Source organism: Phalacrocorax aristotelis, chromosome 3 (genome assembly GCF_949628215.1).
Source record: "Phalacrocorax aristotelis chromosome 3, bGulAri2.1, whole genome shotgun sequence".
NCBI lineage: Eukaryota > Metazoa > Chordata > Aves > Suliformes > Phalacrocoracidae > Phalacrocorax > Phalacrocorax aristotelis.
In genome coordinates this window covers 121802529-121823917 of record NC_134278.1, presented here as the reverse complement: position 1 = coordinate 121823917, position 21389 = coordinate 121802529, and the positions used below count along the sequence as shown (strand labels likewise).

At 42.7% G+C, this 21389-nt stretch overlaps 1 pseudogene; it reads left to right on the top strand.

The window, feature by feature from the left end:
• Positions 1 to 361: 361 nt before the first annotated feature.
• LOC142055684 (uncharacterized) lies at positions 362 to 1832 on the top strand (annotated as a pseudogene).
• The last annotated feature ends 19557 nt before the right edge of the window (positions 1833 to 21389 follow it).

Genomic DNA, 21389 nt, shown 5'->3' with positions numbered 1-21389 from the left:
ACCCCTGGGACGCCGCAGATCCTTGGTGGTGACTATTGTTGCAACTCTGTTCCGATTGCTTGCTTTATTTCTGCCCTGTGATGCTATCCTATCCCATCGCTGTTATTTTTTACTTTTTGATAATAAAAAGTATTTTGAGCATATGGCATTTGACCTCGTTTGTGTCTTAATATTGCTTTTGGGGTCCAGCATTGGATCAGGACATTAAATTGGCATCATTGATAGGACCCCTTGAAACAAGAGCACCATATTGTTCCTCAAATACATGAGACTTCTCAGGCACATAAGGGTTCGGGTTTGCAATTTGTTTAAAACTTATGTGTGACCTTCTTGAGATGACTGCTTCCCCACTTTATACAAGATGAGTGATAGTAGAACTGCTCCTCTGGAGAGAGAGGTTTTGTTTAATTTTTTAGAAAAACATAATGCGTGACCCTCAGTGCCAGGCATGGACTGGGCACAGATAAACTGGCATAATTTGCACAGTGTGATGGACCAAATCAGCACTTTATTTAAGGATGCAAAACTTCGGTCTGGAAAAAGAAAATCAATTATTTGTGCTGTATTGGGCATGAGCCTAGCTGCAGCTATAGAAGCTAGAGAGCAACAGTGCAGCGCAGAATCCCATCTTATACAGTCATTACAAGACCTGGTCCAGTCCTTGCAGGGGCAAGTAGAGAGTTTAAAGGAACAATTAGAAGAGGAAAGAACCCAGGCAAGTTATTTACAGTCCGCTCTGAAAGAGCAACTCCTCGCGGGCAAGGACACTCCTCTGCTCCCTGGGAAAAGGACTGAATACCCTAGTAATGAATTGGAGGACTCTAAATCAAGGTTGGACAAACTGGATATCCCTATTTGTTCTTTGCTACCTTTGGTCAGAACTGAATTTAAATAGCAGGATGATGAGGATGAATTTCCTCAAATTACTACTAATTCTGCTACTGAAATAGCTAAATCAAAAAAATATTTTGGCTGTACTCCTAAGGAGTCAGAGACAGAATATGTTTGGAGAGTGTCATTGTCTGGGGTGGACCAGATATTGTTAAGTGAAAAGGAAGCTGAGGGCTACTGGGGGCCAGGAGTGTCCCTAACCACTGGCAACTCTTGTACACCCTGGTCCCTAACTCAAAGAACAGCCTATCAGGCAGGAGGTCTTAACCCTTTGGAAAGAGGGGAACCCCTTGCTTTTGTAGGAACAGTTGATCAGTTGGTAGAAAACGTACAGAAGGCGACATGCCTGCAAATGATGTACAATTCGGAGCTTAGACTTAGACAGGAGTCTCCAATGATGATACTGGTTGACCCAGAACAGATGACTCCTCTCATAAGGGGCCTTCACAACTCTCTAAAGGCTATTGGTATTAATTTACAAGGTGACATCCCCAGGTGGAAGGGCTGCCACTGCACTACAAGGAATAGTGACCCCTAATCATAAACCCCATGAAAAGAAAGTGTGGACTTGGGGAGAGGTCGCTCAGAAGCTAATTAATTTTGGGTGAAAATACAGCCCTGTGACCGCTCCATCTACTAAAACAGACCCAAAAAGTTTAAGGCCTACAGAACTGAAACCTCCCCCACATCCAACCAACAGTAAAAGGATGCTACTTGCAACACCCCTGGGTGGGAGAGATATAGGACACAGATGTAATGGTCTGTGGACCATAGGGTGGAGGAAAGGTATCCCCTGAGATCTTATGAATGGGTTGCGAACAGATAAACTGGAAAAACTAGTGCTAAGATGGCCTGATAATCCACCGGGAAAAGATAAGAGCCCTATTCGTAATGCTCCCTTATTGGAACCAGCCACTCTTCCTGGGCAGAAGGGAGGCTAACTCCTTTGCCATCCTGTAGTGAGCCAGGGGGTGATGGGTGGGTATATATTAGATGGCTCACTGAAAAGCACCAGGGTGATGTATTAATTACTTGTTTTGTGGAGCCTAAGCTAGTACCAGTAATGTTCCTGGTAGATACTGGAGCTCAAATTTCGGCTATTAAAATGGAATATGCAATACAAAGCAGCATAACTTTGTCTAGGTGGCTTATGTTTGTTGCAGATGCTTTTGGTGACATCCAATTGCAAACACTGGCTATTGCCGGTTTGCAATTACCTGGGGAGGATACGGCCGCTCCAGTAACAATGGTTGTGGGACCATTCCTGCTTAACCTTTTAGAACCTGATGTCCTGAAAGGTAAGGTGTGGATTGATGATAGGGGAAGGAACTGGACATTTGGCTCCCTGCCTGTAGATATACGGCTGTTACATGCTGCGCCTTTGCTCCCTCCCTCCCAGTTAATTAATGTCAAACCCTATCCACTAAACTTAAGGGCATGAGAAGGGATAACCCAGTATTGGAGGAATTGAAGGAACAGGGAATTGTAGTGCCAACCCACTCTCCTTTTAACTCCCCAGTATGGCCTGTTTGTGAGCCAAACAGGAAGTGGAGACTAACCGTAGACTATCGGAGGCTTAATGCTAACTCAGGCCCATTAACAGCCGCTGCCAAACATTGCCGAACTCATAGCATCTATCCAGGAACAAGCTGATCCCATTATGGCAACTACTGACATCAAAGACATGTTTTTCAAGGTCCCCTTGCAACCTGAGGATCAAGAACACTTTGCATTTACTTGGGAAGGGCAACAGTTCACCTTCATCCGGCTTCTTCAGGGATATAAGCATTCCCCTACTCTAGCTCATCATGCTTCAGCATGAGAATTAGAATTGATTCCTTCAGAGGAAGGGGTAAAAATTTACCAGTATATTGATGATGTGCTTATAGGAGGAAGTCAGGTAGATAAGATTCAAGCAATGCAGGATAAAAATATTTCACACCTGGAAAGCTTAGGGTTAAAAATCCCACTCAAAAAACCTCAGGTGCTAGCAAATGAAGTAAAATTTTTGGGGATCTGGTGGAAAGGAGGAATGACATGCATTCCTTGGGACATCCTTTCCACATTACATTAGATAAAAGTGCCCAAAACAAAGAAAGAATTACAAATGGCATTGGGATTGCTCAGGTTTTGGAGAAAACATATCCCCAATTTTCCACCATTGCAATGCCCTTTTATGACCTGTTATGAATAGGAGTGTCATGGGACTGGACCCCACTCTATGAAGAAGCCCTGCAGTTGTTAGTGTCTGAGGCTGCTAACCATCAGGCTCTTGGCTCGATCCATCCTTCAGACCCAGTCCAAACTGAATGGGGATTTGCCCCGTCAGGTGTATCGACACATCTTTGGCAAAAGGGCCCTGAAGGACCCACTTGACCTATTTGATTCTATTCCCAAAGCTTGAAGGATGCCAAGAAACGATACTCTACATGGGAAAAGGGTTTGTTTCTGGTTAGTTTAGCCTTGCAGGAAGCCGAACACACCATACTAAGCGATCAGTAGTGCCCAGAAGTCCCTTTAAGGTAATAAAATCCATGCTGGTTGGGACACCACCCCCTGATGGGGTGGCACTATGAGCCTGGGCGCAGAAATGGTATGCTCAGATAGATCATTACTGCAATATTTTTGAGGTCTCACCTTTAAACCTGAAAGCGGTACAATTTCCCCTGTGGTGCAAGTTGCCCCCCCCCATTTTCAGAACAATTACAGAATGTTTGGTTTACTGATGCTCCTGCTAAACAAGACGGTAAGTCATGGAAGTATTGAGCCATTGCCTTGCAAATAAAAACTGAACGGACAATAATCACTGAAAGGGAAGGTAGCACTCAAGAAGGAGAACTGGTAGCAGTATGGAGTGTTTTCCAGCATGAGGCACAATCCACTTCTGCTGTCTATATCTATACCAACCCTTTCGCTGACTTTAAGGGATGTACTGAATGGCTCCCATTTTGGGAACAGGATGGATGAGAAGTCAATTGAGTACCTGTATGGCAAAAAAGAAAAATGGCAAGATATATTAACTGTCATGAAACAGGGAGATTTTGCAGTGGCATGGGTAGTCTCCACCAAAAGGACGAAACGCTGGTCAGCCAACGGAACAGTAGGGTAGATGAGTTGGCTAGACTTGCTCCTCTACAAAGCAATCCGGGGTCAGAAGATAGGGAAAGGCTGTTAGAATGGTTACACTTTAAAAGGGGACTCACTGGAGCTTTATCTTTAGTGAGAAGCTCAGAATAAAAGCTGGCTGGTTACTCGAGAAAACTGCCGCACCTGCAGCTCTGCTTGTGAACAGTGCCGCAGTTGTTTAGACAGACCCCCTTTGGAAGAGGGCCCCCTACATTTGAGGCAGGGGAAGGGGCTCTGAGAAGCCTGGCAGGTAGATTATACAGGTCCTTTTCGGAAATCAGAGGGAAGACGCTATGTCTTGGTGCGAGCAGAGATAGTATCAGGTCTAGTTCAAGCCGAAGAATTTGCACATGCTACAGAGGAAAACACAGTGAAAGCCTTGAAAATGTGGTTTAGCTTTCTCCACAAACCACAGCCAATTCAATCAGATAAGGGCTCCCATTTTACAGCCAAGGTAGTTCAGGACTGGGCTGCAGGAGAAGGGATTGTATGGGTTTTCCATGTGCCCTACTATCCACAAGCAAATGAATAGTGGAAAGAACAAATGGCCTTCTCAAGCACTTCCTCAAACCCCATGAATCAGGGTGGTTGATTGACAGTATGCCTAGTATGGGCGAACAGAGATACTATTACCTCTTCAGCTCCAGTTCCCTGAATTTTATACCTTATTGGGTCAGCTGGGCTTGGGTAAATCAAATGGAACACAGGAACCAGTTTTCCAAGTTTTTGGTCTCCCACCAACCAGTCCAGAATTTATACTACCAACACCACCACAGGGGACTATAACACTAGTGTGAATTGCTCTTGGAATAATGACACTGGTGCTTGCTCCTGTTCTTTTTACAATATGTCCAGCATGCAGCCCCTACTACTGTACCATCCTCTGGGAGCAGATATTTCCAATCTCCATGGACACCCACAGGCCTTTTTGGAAATGGTACTTGGGCATTGAAAGGCCATTTTTGGATCTGTGGCTACCACACATATAAGCGATTGCCTGCAAAGTGGACAAGAATGTGTTATGTGGGGCTGATCTGTCCCTTATTCTTTCTGCTCTCAGAGGATAAGGGTGACAAATTGGGTGTTAAGGTATATGATAATCTCAATCGATATCGGCAGTCCATTGATACCTCTGTAACAGGTAGAAGTGGTCAAACCTGGGGCATAGATGACTCGCTCCTTCAGCATATAATCCAGCATTATGGACCTGCCACCTGGAGCCCCGATGAATGGGTTAGCGGTGCTTGAGAACCTATCCATAATTTAAATTGCATAATTCGGTTACAAGCCGTCCTAGAAATTATCACCGATGAGATAGCCTGTGCCCTTGATCTATCGGCAGATCAGGCCATGCAGATGATAACAGCAATACTCCAACACCATGTGGTCCTCAATTACCTGCTAGCTGAAGAAGGGGGTGTCTGCAGAAAACTAAATGATTCCAACTTTTGTTTAAAAATTGATGATAATGGACAAGTTGTCAAACAAATTGCTTTGGGAATACAAAAACTGGCCCACAGCCCTGTCCAAACATGGAAGGATTGGGAATTTGATCCCTTCTCTTGGCTTTCAGGTGCCCCATGGGTCAAACGTGTCCTTTTTTATATGTTATGTGGTATGGCATTGCTGTTATTCCTCCCCTGCTTAATTCCATGTTTTATACAGTTGATCCAACACACTGTCTCAAGTGTGCAGTTTGTAGACACCTCACCTTATGATGATGTCAAACATATCCATGCAGTATGTAAGCCTAAACCTGAAACTTCAGTTGTAAAGATCGTATAAGCTATGCTCTTTTCCACACTTAACTATTTTCTCTATTTTCTCACCACCATGGATGAGGAAACAAGCAATCTTTGAGCCACGGGGTGGTGTGAGAGACTGGACTGTGGAACATTTGTCTCAAAAGATTGCTTGTGTGAAAGACTGACCTGTGGACATTAAATATTGCCTGTCTAAGCAAAAAATTCCAACTGCTGCTGAGCAGCTGCAAGGCCATGGAAATCAGGAATGCAGAGATGTGCCGTTGCCATGGAAGCAACCACCATTATCAGAAACCGCAGCCCTTGAGCAGAGATGAAAGGACTGTTGAGACAGGCCCTGGTGCAATCGCCCACCGCTGAAGCAACGAGAGACTTGGACCCCTGGGACGCCGCAGATCCTTGGTGGTGACTATTGTTGCAACTCTGTTCCGATTGCTTGCTTTATTTCTGCCCTGTGACGCTATCCTATCCCATCGCTGTTATTTTTTACTTTTTGATAATAAAAAGTATTTTGAGCATATGGCATTTGACCTCGTTTGTATCTTAATATCACTTTTGGGATCATATTGAAACCTCCCCAACATTGGATCGGGACAGGTATACAATGGTATGTAATGGACATGCTGAGATAAATGTTTTTTGACAGTTGTCCTTGGGTAAGGAATTGTCTTGCTCTGAATACCTATGCAATATGTCCTTTTTGCTATTTTGGAATATCCTTTCACATTGGTGTGCCCCATGAAAATCATTTCAGCAGTGACCTGAGTGATGTCGAGTGACTAAGAGGCATCAACTTGATTGTGCGAGGGTGATTGGATAGTCTAATACGCTCTGTAGAGGTTTTAGGCTCTTTCAAAAACAGGGCTTTGAATCCTATTCCTGCCATGTGATGCCTACCATGTTGAGATACACATAACATGTACAGGCAGCAGTGGTAGAAAAAGTTTGTTTCAGTCCTGTAATGGATACACTAATATTAACTGTGAAGATGCCAATTCTTTTAAAAGAAACTTGGGATGACTGTACATCTTTCTTGTTTTGAAATATCTTTGTACCCTGCAAATCCCATGGGAAGCATATACTTTAGTGACTTGTCATGCTGAATGCTTCAGGTTGATTAGATTTGTTGTTTCAGGATGGCTAGTAGCTTGCTGGATGACAGCCTCATTGAGGTTGAAATCATCAAGAAAGAAAATACTCCTCCAGTGTCTTATCTGGACCATCTACATTTCTGTGGCATAATTACAGTGTCCCTACAGGTGTGCGTTTGAACTCCTCCATCCTCACAAATGTTAAATTAAGAGACTTGCTGAATTTATTTATGGAGATCTGATGTTGAACTGATCCAAAATACTGTTTAACCCAACAACAGCATTCAGTGCAAGAATATTATTGGAGGCATGACTACGTCTAGGTCATGAATGAAGACTTAATGTACTTTAGTGAATTAAACTGAGATTTGTGCTCTGGAGCATTTATTCCCTGAGAATGCTGACACAGAATCATAGAATCGTTAAGGTTGGAAAAGACCCTTAAGATCATCGAGTCCAACTGCTAACCTATCACTGCCAAGTCCACCACTAAACCATATCCTCAAGCACCATGTCTACCCTTCTTTTAAATACCTCCAGGGATGGAGACTCCACCACCTCCCTGGGCAGCCTGTTCCAATGCCTGACAACCCTTTCGGTGAAGAAGTTTTTCCGAATATCCAACCTAAACTTCCCCTGGTGCAGCTTGAGGCCATTTCCTCTCATCCTATCGCTTGTTACTAGGGAGAAGAGACCGACCCCCGCCTCGCTACAACCTCCTTTCAGGTAGTTGTAGAGAGCGATAAGGTCTCCCCTCAGCCTCCTCTTCTCCAGGCTAAACAACCCCATCTACCATACACCTTGCTCCTGCCTAGACAAATATGTTTTGAGTATAGTAAGACAAAGACAGAGCAGTTTATTTGTTTGGAATACTCCTCATTTTTTGGTCAAGGTGCATGGTGAATATACACCTTGCTTACTTCTGGTTGGTGGCCATGCAGGGACAAAGCAATTAATAAATGACATTTACTTGGCCTAACAGCTAACTGTCAATGTTAACATACGACAATGTGTGAGACTGCATTCATTAGAGTGCCAATTTGTTTAAGATTTGCAAGCTCTAGGTAAGGTTTCTGAGTCATAGTAAAGAATCTCAAAGAATTTTCTTTAAACAATGCTACTTTAATCCTACTATCAAGTATGGTGGGTAGCAGCAAACAGTAGGGCCTAATATACAGGTGTTCCTCTCCAAACAAACACATTTCTCTGTATTTGGGATCATCATAATTTTCCTTAGGTCCTTACAGAAGGCATCCCACTTCATTTAGGCAGTACTAGCAAGTGGTGGGATAATATCTACCAAAGGATACAGGTGGTAAAAAGTTGGCTTCTTGTACAAATTGTGTGTGGTTGTGTAACCAGAGCGATAGAATTAACCAACCATGGATGTTGCTATACTCCTTGTACAGCCCTATCCAACTGGACGTTACGTCTGGGGACATGGAGTATATCAATCAGTGTATTCTTTGATCTGCATTTTAGTCCCTAGGTAATCATGAATGTGCACGAAACAATAGACAATGTGCTTCTGTCAGAAAAGGATGACAAAATGTAGTTTCATGTAGTGGACTGAGAAAACTGGCCAGGATTGCCGGGACTGAGAGTCAAAAGGGTAAAAGGTAATTCCGGCAGGGGGAGATCACGACCACCGACTCACGGACCACTGACCCAAGTAATACCACCTACTCAAAAGAGAACAATAGAAGAAGACAACTGAGTTTGTGCAGTAATCTACATGTGGAATGAGCAAGTTTGTACCAATCAGTAGAAAGGACAATAATGAATATGTATGAATACGTAAATTTTTGATCTATAAATTGTATGGGAAAGGTGTGTAAGGCATGCACATTAGGAGGAACGATCCCCCGTGCATCCGGCGCCGTGAATAAAGAATGCCTGCTCTTTAATACTAAATTGGTGTTAAAGAGTTGTTTCTGATTTTACCGCGTTTTTCGGTAACAGTCGGAAGTAATTATAAAAGCTTAGGAGCAATTCATATCCTTCAGCTATTTCTTGCTGTCCCTCAAATTATCAAATTATCTCTCAGAAATCCCTGAAAAAATATTAAATCAGCAGGGATTAAGCTCAGCTGCTTTACACACTCTGAAACAGCTCACACACAGCCAGCAGGGCACTGTTGAGGGCTGAAGGCAAAAACAGTGTAATTTCTTGGTTGTAGGAACAGTTTGTTCCAGGAATATGATCCTCAGAATGTCTGTCATGCCCACTCTGAAAACACCTATGAAGTTTCCTTGGATTATAAATTCATGCTTTTTGCTGTCTCAAGCTGCCTGAGTTTTCTTAGAGAGGAATAGTTCAGTCATTACTACACACCTGTAAACATTTCAAACTAGGTGCTCTTCCTCCTCAGAGGTCTCGCCTAGAAAGGATGCTCAGATCGCACCAAGCCCACATGGCTTTGTGCAGAACACAGTTCCTGCTGCTCCTGTTAACAACTGCTGGAAGGGTAATGCTGCCTTCCTCCTCACACTGTAATTCAATAGCCTGTTGTACAGAGCACTAGCAGCAGAGAAGAGCTCGCTGTGGTTCTCACCTGGGCTTGCAAGGATTCAGGTCACAGCTCCTGCCTCCCACCTATAGCTGGACTTCCAGGCTTATCTATTATGAAGATAAATCAGCTTTGTGTTCATTCTTCACCAACAACAGCATGGAGGCAACCTCATCAGCCCATAAACTTGCAACAAAAGCAAGAAGGCACAATATTTGTCCACCCGCAGCAGAAACTTCCTGTGGCCGTGGGAAATGTGGGAAGGGATTATGGGCAGCATGTTGCATGTGGTTCTAGAGGTTCCAGCCATGGTGACTATATTGCATCTGAAATGGCACATGGCATACTACCTTAGTTGTACTCAGCCTGCCTGTGCTGGAAATTCTCCATGAGACCTTTTGGGGTCCTTATTGTGATTCATTTGCTACCTTCTTAGTAACAGCCATACCTGACATTAGGAGACAGTTTCCAAAAAATACCAACCTTCAATTGTGTGATACTTTAGGTATGATATAAAAATTGCTCAGATAAAGGGCAGGTAGTCAGTCTTACTTAACTGTAGTATCTGTTGCTCTTGGCATTTATTTTCGGCAGTTAACTGTTAAACAACAGCTGTCCCACTTTAATGAGCTTTAAAAAAAATTACAACAGCTCATTATTTCTGTCTTTCCTAACAGGCCGGTTTTAGAGGCCCTCCTTAGCAGCTCTTGTGATTCATGCCAAATGGAACTCATTTCCATGACTATTAGGATCATTTGCAGAGTGTTACACATAACACAGCACAGGTTTGCAGTGAACCCTCTCCCAAAACTCGTTTTTCTGCTGGTGATGGTCTGTATAACAGCAGCACCGTGACCATCTGCGGATGTCCCTGCATCTGTGTGGACAGAAGCACTGTATAAAATAAAAAAGGTTAAATGAAAAGATCTACTGCCAAGAGAAACCTCTGATTTTTTTGTGAGCAGCTTTCTTCTTTTAATGTGGTAACTGCCAACTCAAAATTGTGTAACAGTAGAAGCCTTTTATTTTGCCCCTTACAGGACATGCATACATACATCCCAAACAGAAAAGCCATTTCAGATGCTTGAGGAGGATGAAATAGGAGTCTCCTGGGTGAGTCAGAGAGAATTTTGCTCTGAGATTTAAAAATGGCACAACTGCAAGTTTAATTCTTCAAATACCCTAACGTAGCTATTTTCAAGGCAGGACGAGGCATATACATAGAAACAAAAGCATTCAGGGCTTCTGGGCTTCCCTCTTAGAACAGCAAAGAGGGCATTCAGCTCAGTGTAGATTCCTGCATAGGGCAGAGCTGCCATTGAGGCTCTTATCCTGTTAACTGTCCCCAGACACCTGGGGTGAATGTGACAGAAAAACCAGGTTGTACCTAGTCTGTAGTGATGCGTGAGGATTCATCATTTTTGCAGCCCTCATCCTTTGGTTCGAGGCATGTATTGTGCAAACTTTAACTTTACCTAGAAGGAAGACACCCTGTGCATTTAAATGATAAGCAAATCCAGGATTGCAAGTCAACACAGACAGCTATAAGGAGGTGATTAGCATCATTACAGGGGTTTACAAACTCAGACTGAACTTTCTGCAATTACTTAATGAAACAAACTCACTCCAGTTTCTATTGAATCTTTCAGATTGCCTCTATCAAGACTCTGAGGGGTGTGAATAAACAGGGATTAGATTGGTCCCTGCTGTGGTAAAAGGAAGGGTAGTGAGCTCTAGCCCTGCACATGCAAATTACAAGGACTTACTTTTAATCCTGCGAAGGAGAAGAAGGATGCCCTAGATAACCTGTTGAGTTCTCTTCCAGACTTACTATGATGTTACCTCCTGTGGCATTGAGACTGAACACAAGTGCAAATGACATATGCTGTTATTTTGGCCAACAAAGGATTTTTCCTTTCACTGTTTTTCCTATGCTCAGTTCACCTTTTGCCCTGTTCCTCCAGAGTCTCCTTCTTGTTCTAACAGCCCTCACCAATGCCAGCTTTTCATTACTCTTTCCCATAGGCTAATCTGTTGCCCAGAGCAATAGCCTCAGCAAGTCTGGGGACTGAAAAGAGACCTAAAATTAAATCCCTGCAGAGAAACTGCCTTTATTCCTTCCCAGAGAAATGAAATACGTGTGTATCTCTGGACCCTGGTATGAAAAGCAAAGTGTCCTGGCCTCACCCTCTGCTTCCTTGCTGGTCGCTGAAGGGAGCGTGAGAGCCCAGCGGCTATTTCCCTTATCCTCAGGACATCAAGCAGAAAGCACTGCTGCCGTTTTGAAGCTCAGGTTTATTTAGGTTTCTCCTTTCTCTACATTTCTAATTCAGATCCCAAGTTTTTCTATAGCATGGATTTTTTTATTACAGTGATGTGTGTACCCAGCCTGATGGACTGCACAGACCACTCTTCAATATGACATATAAATGTGCTGTGAGAACCGTTCATTTTCCACATTCCTGCTAGAAACACCATTTTTCAGCAGCTTGGCAGGGGAAGGAAAGGGCCAGCAGAAGGGTGAAACCAGCCCATTTTTTCCCACCAGCTTCAGAGCTACTTCTCACAAGACCTGCATTTTTTGGCAGGAAATAACAGAGAAGCAAAACAAAGCATCCCCCCTTTCCCTCCCGGAGCTCTGTAACCGTGACCGAAAAGCACCACCGTACAAGCACAGAGCCACTACGCTAACCTGTCACCATTCCAGCGACACTGCAACGGTGAAGGCCGAGCTGGGCCGCGCAACATGGCGGCGGGCCGCGCGGGGAGGCGGAGCCTGCCCCCGGCCCCACCCCCGCCCCGCCCCGCCCCACCCCACCCCACCCCGGCACGGCCGCAGAACCTTCCAGAGCTTGGTGCAGCGCGGCGTGAGGTGGGTTGATTTGTTCCGTGTGCCGGTAACGGGGAGCGGCCCTGCCTTGCCCGCGGAGGGCGGCGTTCGTCTGGGCCGTCTGGCAAGAGTCAGACGGCTCGGGGGGCCTCCTGGCTGTCCTCGGCGGCGCTGCGTGCGGTGAGGGGGCGATAGCGGGGCCGGGTCTTCTGGTTGTTCCCTTGGGCGTTGGCGGTTTGTGCTCGTTTTGCACGGCTGTGGGTAATAAGGCGTGCCCTCGGAGGGAGGTTGCTTGCCTCCTAAATCCATGGGTTTAAAGTTCTGAGTGTGCTTGTTCTAGTTAGAATTGATGTGCTGGAAGATTGTTCAGGGCAGCAGAAGCTTTCAGGGGCATTGCAGACTTTTATAAGCCTAATTTGCACTGGTCTGTGCAAAAATGAGTGTTGCTTTAACTAGAAGTATTGAATCCTTTGAATTGGACTGTACAGGATTCTACTACTAAGGTCCTGTAGCTAAGTTGATTTCTAAGTTGCTAACTTTGCTTCCTTTATTTTGTCAATACAGTGACTTTCAGCTGGGTGGAACCAACTTAGCACTTCTATTTTAGAGGCAAGAAACTGGATCGGTCTTTTTGAACCAGTAACAGACCTCTGCACAAGGGTGAGCCTAGGCCTCTATTGTTGAACTTTAGCTTGGTGCTTGTGACTGTTTCCTCCGTTCACAGTGGTTGCAGACTGAGCGGAGCAGCAGTGCTGAAAAACGATCAGGTCTGAGAGGCATCTCCAGGTAAGAACTTGTGTGGTTCTCTGCAGACGCAGTGCTGGGATCCAGTGGTACTGATCCGGTCAGTGTGTAAATTGTAGGCTTTAGTCTTAATTTGGTAACCTTGCAAGTGATTTGGTATTCTTTTGTCATTGTCTAGAAGTAATATCACCTGGCCTTTTGCCCTTCTGGTTGTTTCAGAAGGATTAGCAATGTGTTGCTGATGTCCACCAAGCAGTGCATTTCAAATGAAAATAAATTAGGGTTGTGTGTCCTGTCTAGTTTCTCCCTCCACCCCCAAGTTTCTACATAATATTTGATAATTTGGACAACCAGGTCTCTGTGAATCTAAAGTGAGTAAACAGTTGGGAATACTGGGTGTGTTTCCTGCAAAGATACCAGTGTGGTTGCTTTCTTAATAACACAAGTTAGCTTCCTGGAAGATCACCTTGTGACAGGAATGTGGCTGCCATGCAGTGGAGATGCTGTCAGGTGGTGGGAAATTGAAAAATCACTACCCACCCCCCGTTTTGTTTTCTTATTTTGCTTTATTCCTTTGCTTCTGGGGTCTTCTGCTACCTCTGATTACAGGTTAGTTTTCTGCTCCCCTTATTGATTGTTGCACATTAGAAGATAAGGGAAAACCTTAATTAATCTGTACAAGGACAGGCTGCAGTGCAAATTAGAAGTTGCCACGTTTTGCACAATGTTCAGAGAACTTGTTGAGGAACTGTGAGACCTGGATATTAGCCTTTGTTTAGATCAGGGGCATAATTCCATTATTTCAGACTGTTACTTTGTGACAATGGCTCCTCTTTTAGAGTTTTTTTTTTTAATGGGTTTGAAATCAAATGAAATTATAAATCCCTTTAGTGGAGACAGGCAAAACCCAGAGGCTGATGTCACATGGACTGCATTCCAGCCTTTTTTCTTCTGTAGGAGCATTCTGCCTGGTAACCTGCTACATGGTAAATGTGATCAGACAATGTCTTGAGTCAGAACAGGTCTTTGTTGCCTTGTTGCTACCTCCCCGTGTCTTGGAAGCTAACAGGCATAGAACTTTGATGGAGAGCACTTACGAAGACTGTTTCTTTTTGATATTGGCCCTAGCCCTTACAGCAGGCCTGTGGAGGTGTGCTGACAGGTAAGCTGCTCAGTGTAGCAGCTGAAAAGTACTGTACAATGCTGTCAAGTGGATTTTTTTTTTATTTTGCTTAAGCTTGGATATCACCTAAGATGAAGAAATATGAAAATATATGGTGCAAGGCTTTGTTGTAACATCATCTTTCTCAAATTGGCGGGTTTCTTTATGTCAAATTCCCCATAACTTCCCACTGTTATTCTGGGGAAGGGGAAACATGTTGGAGCAGGACAATCAAAAATGTTTGAAAACTAAAAGTGGCTGATCGTGGGATTTGAATTGGACCTCTGATGAGAAGGGAGGTAGTCATTTTCTGCAGAACAAAGCAAAAGACTTGTTAAAAGCTACATGACACATGAGGTGATTTATATGTCATGAATTTATTGGCTTTGTACCGTTTTTGCTCAGCACCCATGATGCTGCTGGTATAAAGTAATTCTGGTTAGCTGTAGGTTTGCTCCTGCTGGGGACACCAGCAAATTTGAGGAAAAGAGCTTTAGTAGCTATGTGTAACTCTGGAACAGCTGGCACAAAATTGGTACCTCGTGCTATGGGAAGATCAGGGGAGATTGAAATGAGATTAAGCCCTTTGTCTAGTTTCAGGGTAAAGCAAAGTATGTAAGAATAGATTTGTGGCACTTGAGAGTACCTGAATACTTCAGCATGCTAGATTGTTCCGTTTGTACTGGACATGACATCTTGGTAATTCCCATCTGTGCTGCTGCTACAACAAAAGTTGCTTTTCTTTCTGATCATACAATTTTACAATTCCTTTTTCAGTGTGTACAGCACTTCTTTTCATTATTTGAAAGAAGAGACATCTTGAAGTATTGAGAGATTTGAAACAGTCAGTAGAAGCTTGCTGTCTGCTTCCATCTGTCTAATCACAGTCAGATCTCTAATGACTGGTACCATGAGTTGTAGTAATTTTTGGGGGGTTTCTGATATCATGCTTTTTACAACTTACTGTAGCCCAGAACTGCCACAGGTATATACGTTAAAGGATGTGCTGTAAATTTATTCAGACTTTTGTCACCAAGTACTCTTGCGATGGCAAATCGACCTACAAATTCCTGATGTGAGCTGTTCCTTTGAGCTTGACAGTACTGATCTTCGGCAGTCTTTCAAGTGATATTCTTAAGAGCAAACCATTCCTAATCTAGCAGGATGGTGTATAGCCTCTCTGAGGCTTGGAGATACTAAGCATATTGTCTAGATTATTTGGGCAACTGGAACTTGGTTTTGATTGACTGATGGTCCAGGGATCTCTGGCTTGACCTTAGAGCTGAGCTAAAATGTTTGAATGGTTATTTTTGGTGATAAATTACTAGTCACAAGAGCAGACTGGACTACTTGTGGGCACAATACCTGTGAGTCGGGAAGCCTGTCTGCACTTCTGAGGAAACATATCACTGAGACAAATAGAGGGATATTAGGTTTATGTGGAGTATACCACTTGTTTCAGACTGTTACCAGGTGCCTTTGCTGCAGGGGTGTACCTCTGGAAGGGGCCGTTAGCGACTTGCACTTGTCCTCTGACCACTGCCTCTGAGGAAATGTGTCTAATGGGGCTCTAACCACTTAACACTACAAACTAATCTTTTGGCCATTGGCCAGACTGCAACCAATATGTCATGGGGCCCTTTGTCACAATATGTGGTTACTCTTAAGCACCCATCCAGAATTGCGTTGTAATATCAGATTCTTGCAGGTGAAACCTTTCTGGTCCTTGCAGAGAATTTCCTTTGTTGCTACTAAACACTTGTGGGTCTTGCAGAAACACTAATCTGCCCACTTCCTTTCGCGGGTCTTGGTTTTGTTAGAGAACCTGCTTTATTCTGGACTAAAACCATGTAAAAAATCTTACCCTGCAACAGTTTTGAAGGAGGCACTTGTTTACAAGAGGTGCACAATCTCAGGTGGGGAGAAGGCCAGGAGGGGTCACTTGGACAGTATATTAATGCTTCTCACTTCCAGTTGGGATCTCCTGATGCTCTCGTTAATTTCTTTGCTATTAATATAATTCCTGTTCAATTCCTGTACTCATTCCAGAAGCCATAATGATAGAAACTCCTCTTCCACGTTATTAATCTAATCAAGTGCAGAACAGGCTAACAAAACTTGGGGGAATTGCAAATAAGCAGTTTTATAGGGTATATAAATAACACCTGTGAGAACTGACTTTTCTGTTTCTCCCTTATAAAAATGGCTATGGAACAAGTTCCATCTTGTTTGAACCTCTAGTCCTGGAATTTATTATTCATCTGATGTGTCTGGCCACAGTGTGCCAAAGGCAGCAACATGCTTTCCTGACAATATGGGCTGAAGATCATAATTTTACCATTTTGTCCCTTGTTATGTTTTATTTGTAGGTTATTTTAACATGTTTTTTTACCTTAGATTCACAGGAGAAACAGGCCACTTAAACCTTTTCCTGTAAAGCATACTTTTTAGTGGCTGCTCTGATCCTTTCATTTCACTCTTTAAAGGTAAATAAGCCAATATCTTCAGGGTGTTTCATCCTTATCAACATTTTAAGTCTCTACTTCATCTTTTGTTGTATTGAAGATATGTCTGTAGTCAAAATAGAAAAGTAATTGCCTTTTGTAGCCTGTTTCTTACTTGGCTTATTCCATCAAACCTTATAGTTAGAGCTTTCAGGAAACTTAGAGAAGGTTTAGGACTCCAGGTGTGCTGCAACTTAAACTTAATGGTGAAGCAAATACCTAGAAGTGTTTGCTGAAGTCTGTCAAAGCAGCATTACCAGGGTTTGAGTTGCTGCCATCATTTTATTAGGCAAAATGTTATTGATTCTCTTCCCTAGTGTGGGGTCTCATCTTGCAGTGTTTAGTCCAGTGCTGTTGTTTCTGCTATCAGACTCCCAGTATGGGAATTCACCAAGAAGAGAGTTTGAAGAAACATCTGTTCTTCTAAAACTTGCCAGGAGATCAGACAGACTGGGGCTAGAAATTTTAATGATTCAACTTTTTTCCTCTGAGTTAATTATTTTTTCCACTTTCCTGTTCATGCTAGCCTGCCATACACTTTGCGCTTATGGTACAGCTTAGGATTCAGCTTATTTTCTTGGGTTGCTCCCTCACTGAAGTGTGACATGTTCATTGCCATATAACATGCAGGTTTTTCACTTGTCCTGTGTGGGTGACTTTTATCAGGTCACCACAAAGAAGAATGCATGTCATGTAGCTCCCTCTAAAATGTACATGTGAAAAGATAAAACATTGTAGAGGCATTAATTCTGGGAAGGCATTGTAACAGCAAAAAAATGTGAGGTGTGGAGATAAATTTCACCCTTTGATGTGAAAACTGACTTCTGCTATGCAGTGTTAGATTGTTGACGGGGTGCAGGCTTTTACTCTTTTGCACCATTTCCTTGCAAGCACTGAAATACGGATCTAAAGATGTCAGGTTGCAGCATCTGGCTGTTGTTTTGGGTGTCCCTTGACATGGCTGAATACATTGTATTGATTTAGAACAACCTTTTTTTCCAAGTCAAGTGATCAAGAAAATGATGCTTTTAAAACGTGATTCTCGTGACAGTCTGATACTTAAAGACAAAGTTGGGGACCAGATTTTACAGGGTGTTATGGTAGCCACAGCTTGGAATGCTGTTTTGATTGCCTATATGATTTTATTTTTTAAGCTGGTGCCACAGCCTTACCCATCTGTTTTATGTGCTTGTAAGTCAAGAGACATTTTTGTAAAACTGAAGTGGTTCAGGAGTGTATTCTTGGACTGAAAATCACTGGATGTAGACTTTGCTGCTTTTCTTGTCTGTAAAGTATTTGCTCTGCTGCTAATGTAACCACTGTCCAGTTTGAAAGGGCCACCGGTAAAGTTTTGAGTATTTGCAACTCTCTAAATATTGTTATCAACCTGAACAGAAATGAACATGCTGATCCTTTGGTGCTCCCTGGAATTCTCATTGATTTTAAATGGTACTTCTGGTTAGAAATGAGTTTGTATGACCAGGTCTGTAACTTTTAAGCGTGGCCCCGCAGATAGTCTTGGACTGTCCTGTTATGAGAGTTCTACCTGAGCTGCGATGCTTTAAGCATTTATAAGCACTTAAAATGAGCTCATTAAGCTGCTACAGAAGACATGACCTGTCACAGAAGAAAGGGGGACACACACACATTGGAGTGATGGAGTGATGGTGTTTGTCTTCCCAAGTAACCATTACCTGTGACGGAGCCCTGCTTTCCTGGGATGTCTGAACACCTGCCTGCCCATGGGAAGGAGTGAGTGAATTCCTTGTTTTGCTTTACTTGCATGCACAGCTTTGGCTTTACCTATTAAACTGTCTTTTATTTCAGCCCATGAGTTTTCTCACCTTTACTCTCCTGAATCTCTTCCCCATCCCACTGTGAGGGGGGTGAGCAAGTGGCTGTGTGCTGCTTAGTTGCTGGCTGGGGTTAAACCACAACAGGCTCGAAGTGTAGAGTGAGGCTTTATGGCTTTGATTTTGGCAGAGCTCAGATTAGACAGCTTTTAGTTCTCCTAGAATTTATGACACTGGTAAGCTCTCTGTCTTTATTTTCTTTTTGCTTTTTTCCTAGTATTACAAGATCTACTCTGATAAATACTGTTTTCTCTGGTCTGAATAATAGGGTGGTTTTCTAATAGCTGTTGGTTGTGTCAGTTAGGGAAGAATTGGAAATGCAGAGATGGATGGAGTTCCCTGCTCAGTTTGAATGTTCACAGGTAAACTCTATCTTGGCGAATGCTGTGCTTTTGTCTGACACCAGGACTAGCTGCTAAGGTTCAGATTTGGAGTGTAACAATTATAGGGGTGTGAACAGTTGCATCTGAACAGCAAAAGAAGCCAGGAGCGGTTCCTTGGCTGTACAGCTAAGTGATGCAGCGTGACTGACATCCAAGTGCCTAACCTGTCCTGTTGCTCTTTTTCCACAGGGTAGCTGTGGCCAGACTATACTGAAGACAATTACTAAGTCATTTTGCCCCATAATGCTGCACCTCGGCACTGTCTGCGAGAGTGCTAGTTGTTGTGGGCCAATGTGAAGGACAACTATGCTAACAAATAATTCAGGTGATACTAGGTACTGGTCAAGCTTGTACCATGCCCCTGTTTTATTTATGAATATAGTCACAAGACTGCTTGATAGCCTGAGAGTCTGTTTAATATGAACATGCAGAATGGATACGGCCTGAGCAATGTAGAGACTAATGTGCCTGAAAGGGGGATTTAAGCTTAATGTGTCTGAAGCCTAAAACGGATACAGAAGACCTGTGTTCCAGTAGCTGTGATGCTCGCAGTCATTCGGTGCCAGTGCTGCTCAGACTTTGCAGAGCCTTAGTTGGAGGTACCAGGTAGTCTGTCTGTGTTGCTGGGTATGCCTTTGGTATCTGTATGTACAGAAGACTGGGAGCTAGGGGCTAGTATATGTAATTCAATGCTCATAGGAACAAACACTGGTGGAGGCAGACCAGAAAGAATAAGAAAAGCATTATGTACTGAAACAAGATTTCTTTTATTTCAGTGCAGTACAAAGAAATAGGAGTTACTTTGCTTTGAAGAAAGTACTGAAACTAAAAAATGAAGCAGATGAAACACATTTGTGTAGTACTAGGAATCCTTGGATATTAAAGCAGTGAAAAAAGATAGCTATGATGCTGCAGCATTAAAATAAATATTTACATTGCTTTAAACTAATGCATTACTTCCTTGATTTAGTGTTATACCATTCGTAACTAGTTTCCAGCAGTATGAGATATTACCACTGACAGTGCTGGCTTAGCCATCAGTCTTTCAGCCAGTGATTTCCTTATGTTTAAAATGTGCTGGTACAGCAGCAACAGTCTGTACCAAGCCACCTCTCCAAAACCTCAGCAAAACCAAAGTCAGCCTCCTTTTTTCTTCCAAAAGAATGAATCTGCTGAATTCTGTTAATTACATTGAACGTTGGTTATGCATTGTAACACCGTAAACAGTGGGCACAGTTCACAATCAAACAGCATGAACTTTATTATAATAAGGTCATGAGAAGGCATTGTTTAAAGAAAAAAATATAAAAGATTGCTACATTGTCATCCTGCAGCACTAAACACAACAGCTGCTCAGTTTTGGACTTTTTCAATTAGAGCAGTATTTTTCAGCTTGAATCACAACAGGTCATCTGTTTTTGTAGTAAATGTAAATGAGTTACATTTTCAAAGGTATCAAAACACACTGATGTAGTGGCTTCCAGCAGAGTCAATAGCCCCATTTACAGACTCAGTGATTTTTTTTTTTTTTAATAAGCAAACATGAATTACACAGGTATTGCTGTGAACCAAGCCCACTGTCTAAAGGAAGCACGTTTCTTGCCAAATTAAAGTCTTTACATCAGAACATGTTTTTATAATGGATTTGAATAGCTGCTTGTGTAAGTTATTAAAATCAGGTCCTGCTTGCACTTTGCACGAACACAAAAAAATGGATAAACATGCATTAAAATGTAGCATCATTTAGAAAATAATGTGTAAAAAAAACATTCAGTATCTTATATTAAAGCATTTACACTGCATAGGCATTCATATAAGGATATAGTATAATAAAACTCATCAAGTATACAAGCATGCAGCAGTTGCCTTATATTCACAGTTCTAGAAATTGACCACACATTGATTTCCTCAAATATAAATTGGATTATCCAAAATAGATTTTGCAGCCACTCTCCCTTGCAGTGGCAAACTATGTTCTCATGTGCATTGCAGATACTGACCTATATAACAGGCCTAAGCTATGCCGCTGTATTGTACACATCTGTGATAAATACTGTGTTTTGAAATAGGAAGGATAATGAGAAGTTACCCATACTTCTCACAGTAGAACTTGGAGACTACGCGGTGCTTGAACTGAACAAAATATATAAGCATATTTATTGTATTCTCCTTAGAGAGTAACACTGCAACCTTGCCACATACCTAGCTACTGCATAAGCTGGCCATGCAGTTTTCAAAATAAGTTTAGACAGATTTTTGTATTTGATATTTTATTCCATCAGAAGAGGTATAGTAGTAAACTTATATAGTACATATCCTTTTTGCTCTGTAAACTTTACAAAAGACTCCTGCTACTTTTCGCTTGTATAGGGAAATACAATGCAATTGTACAATGCAATTGTACAATACAATGCAATGAGTGCCAAAGTCACACTCAGAGATTCAAGATATGTTTGTGGAGAGATCGTCTTTCTTCATTTTCTCTTTTAAAGGTGGTAGTGTTACATACAATGGTGAGCTTAGACCATCTGAA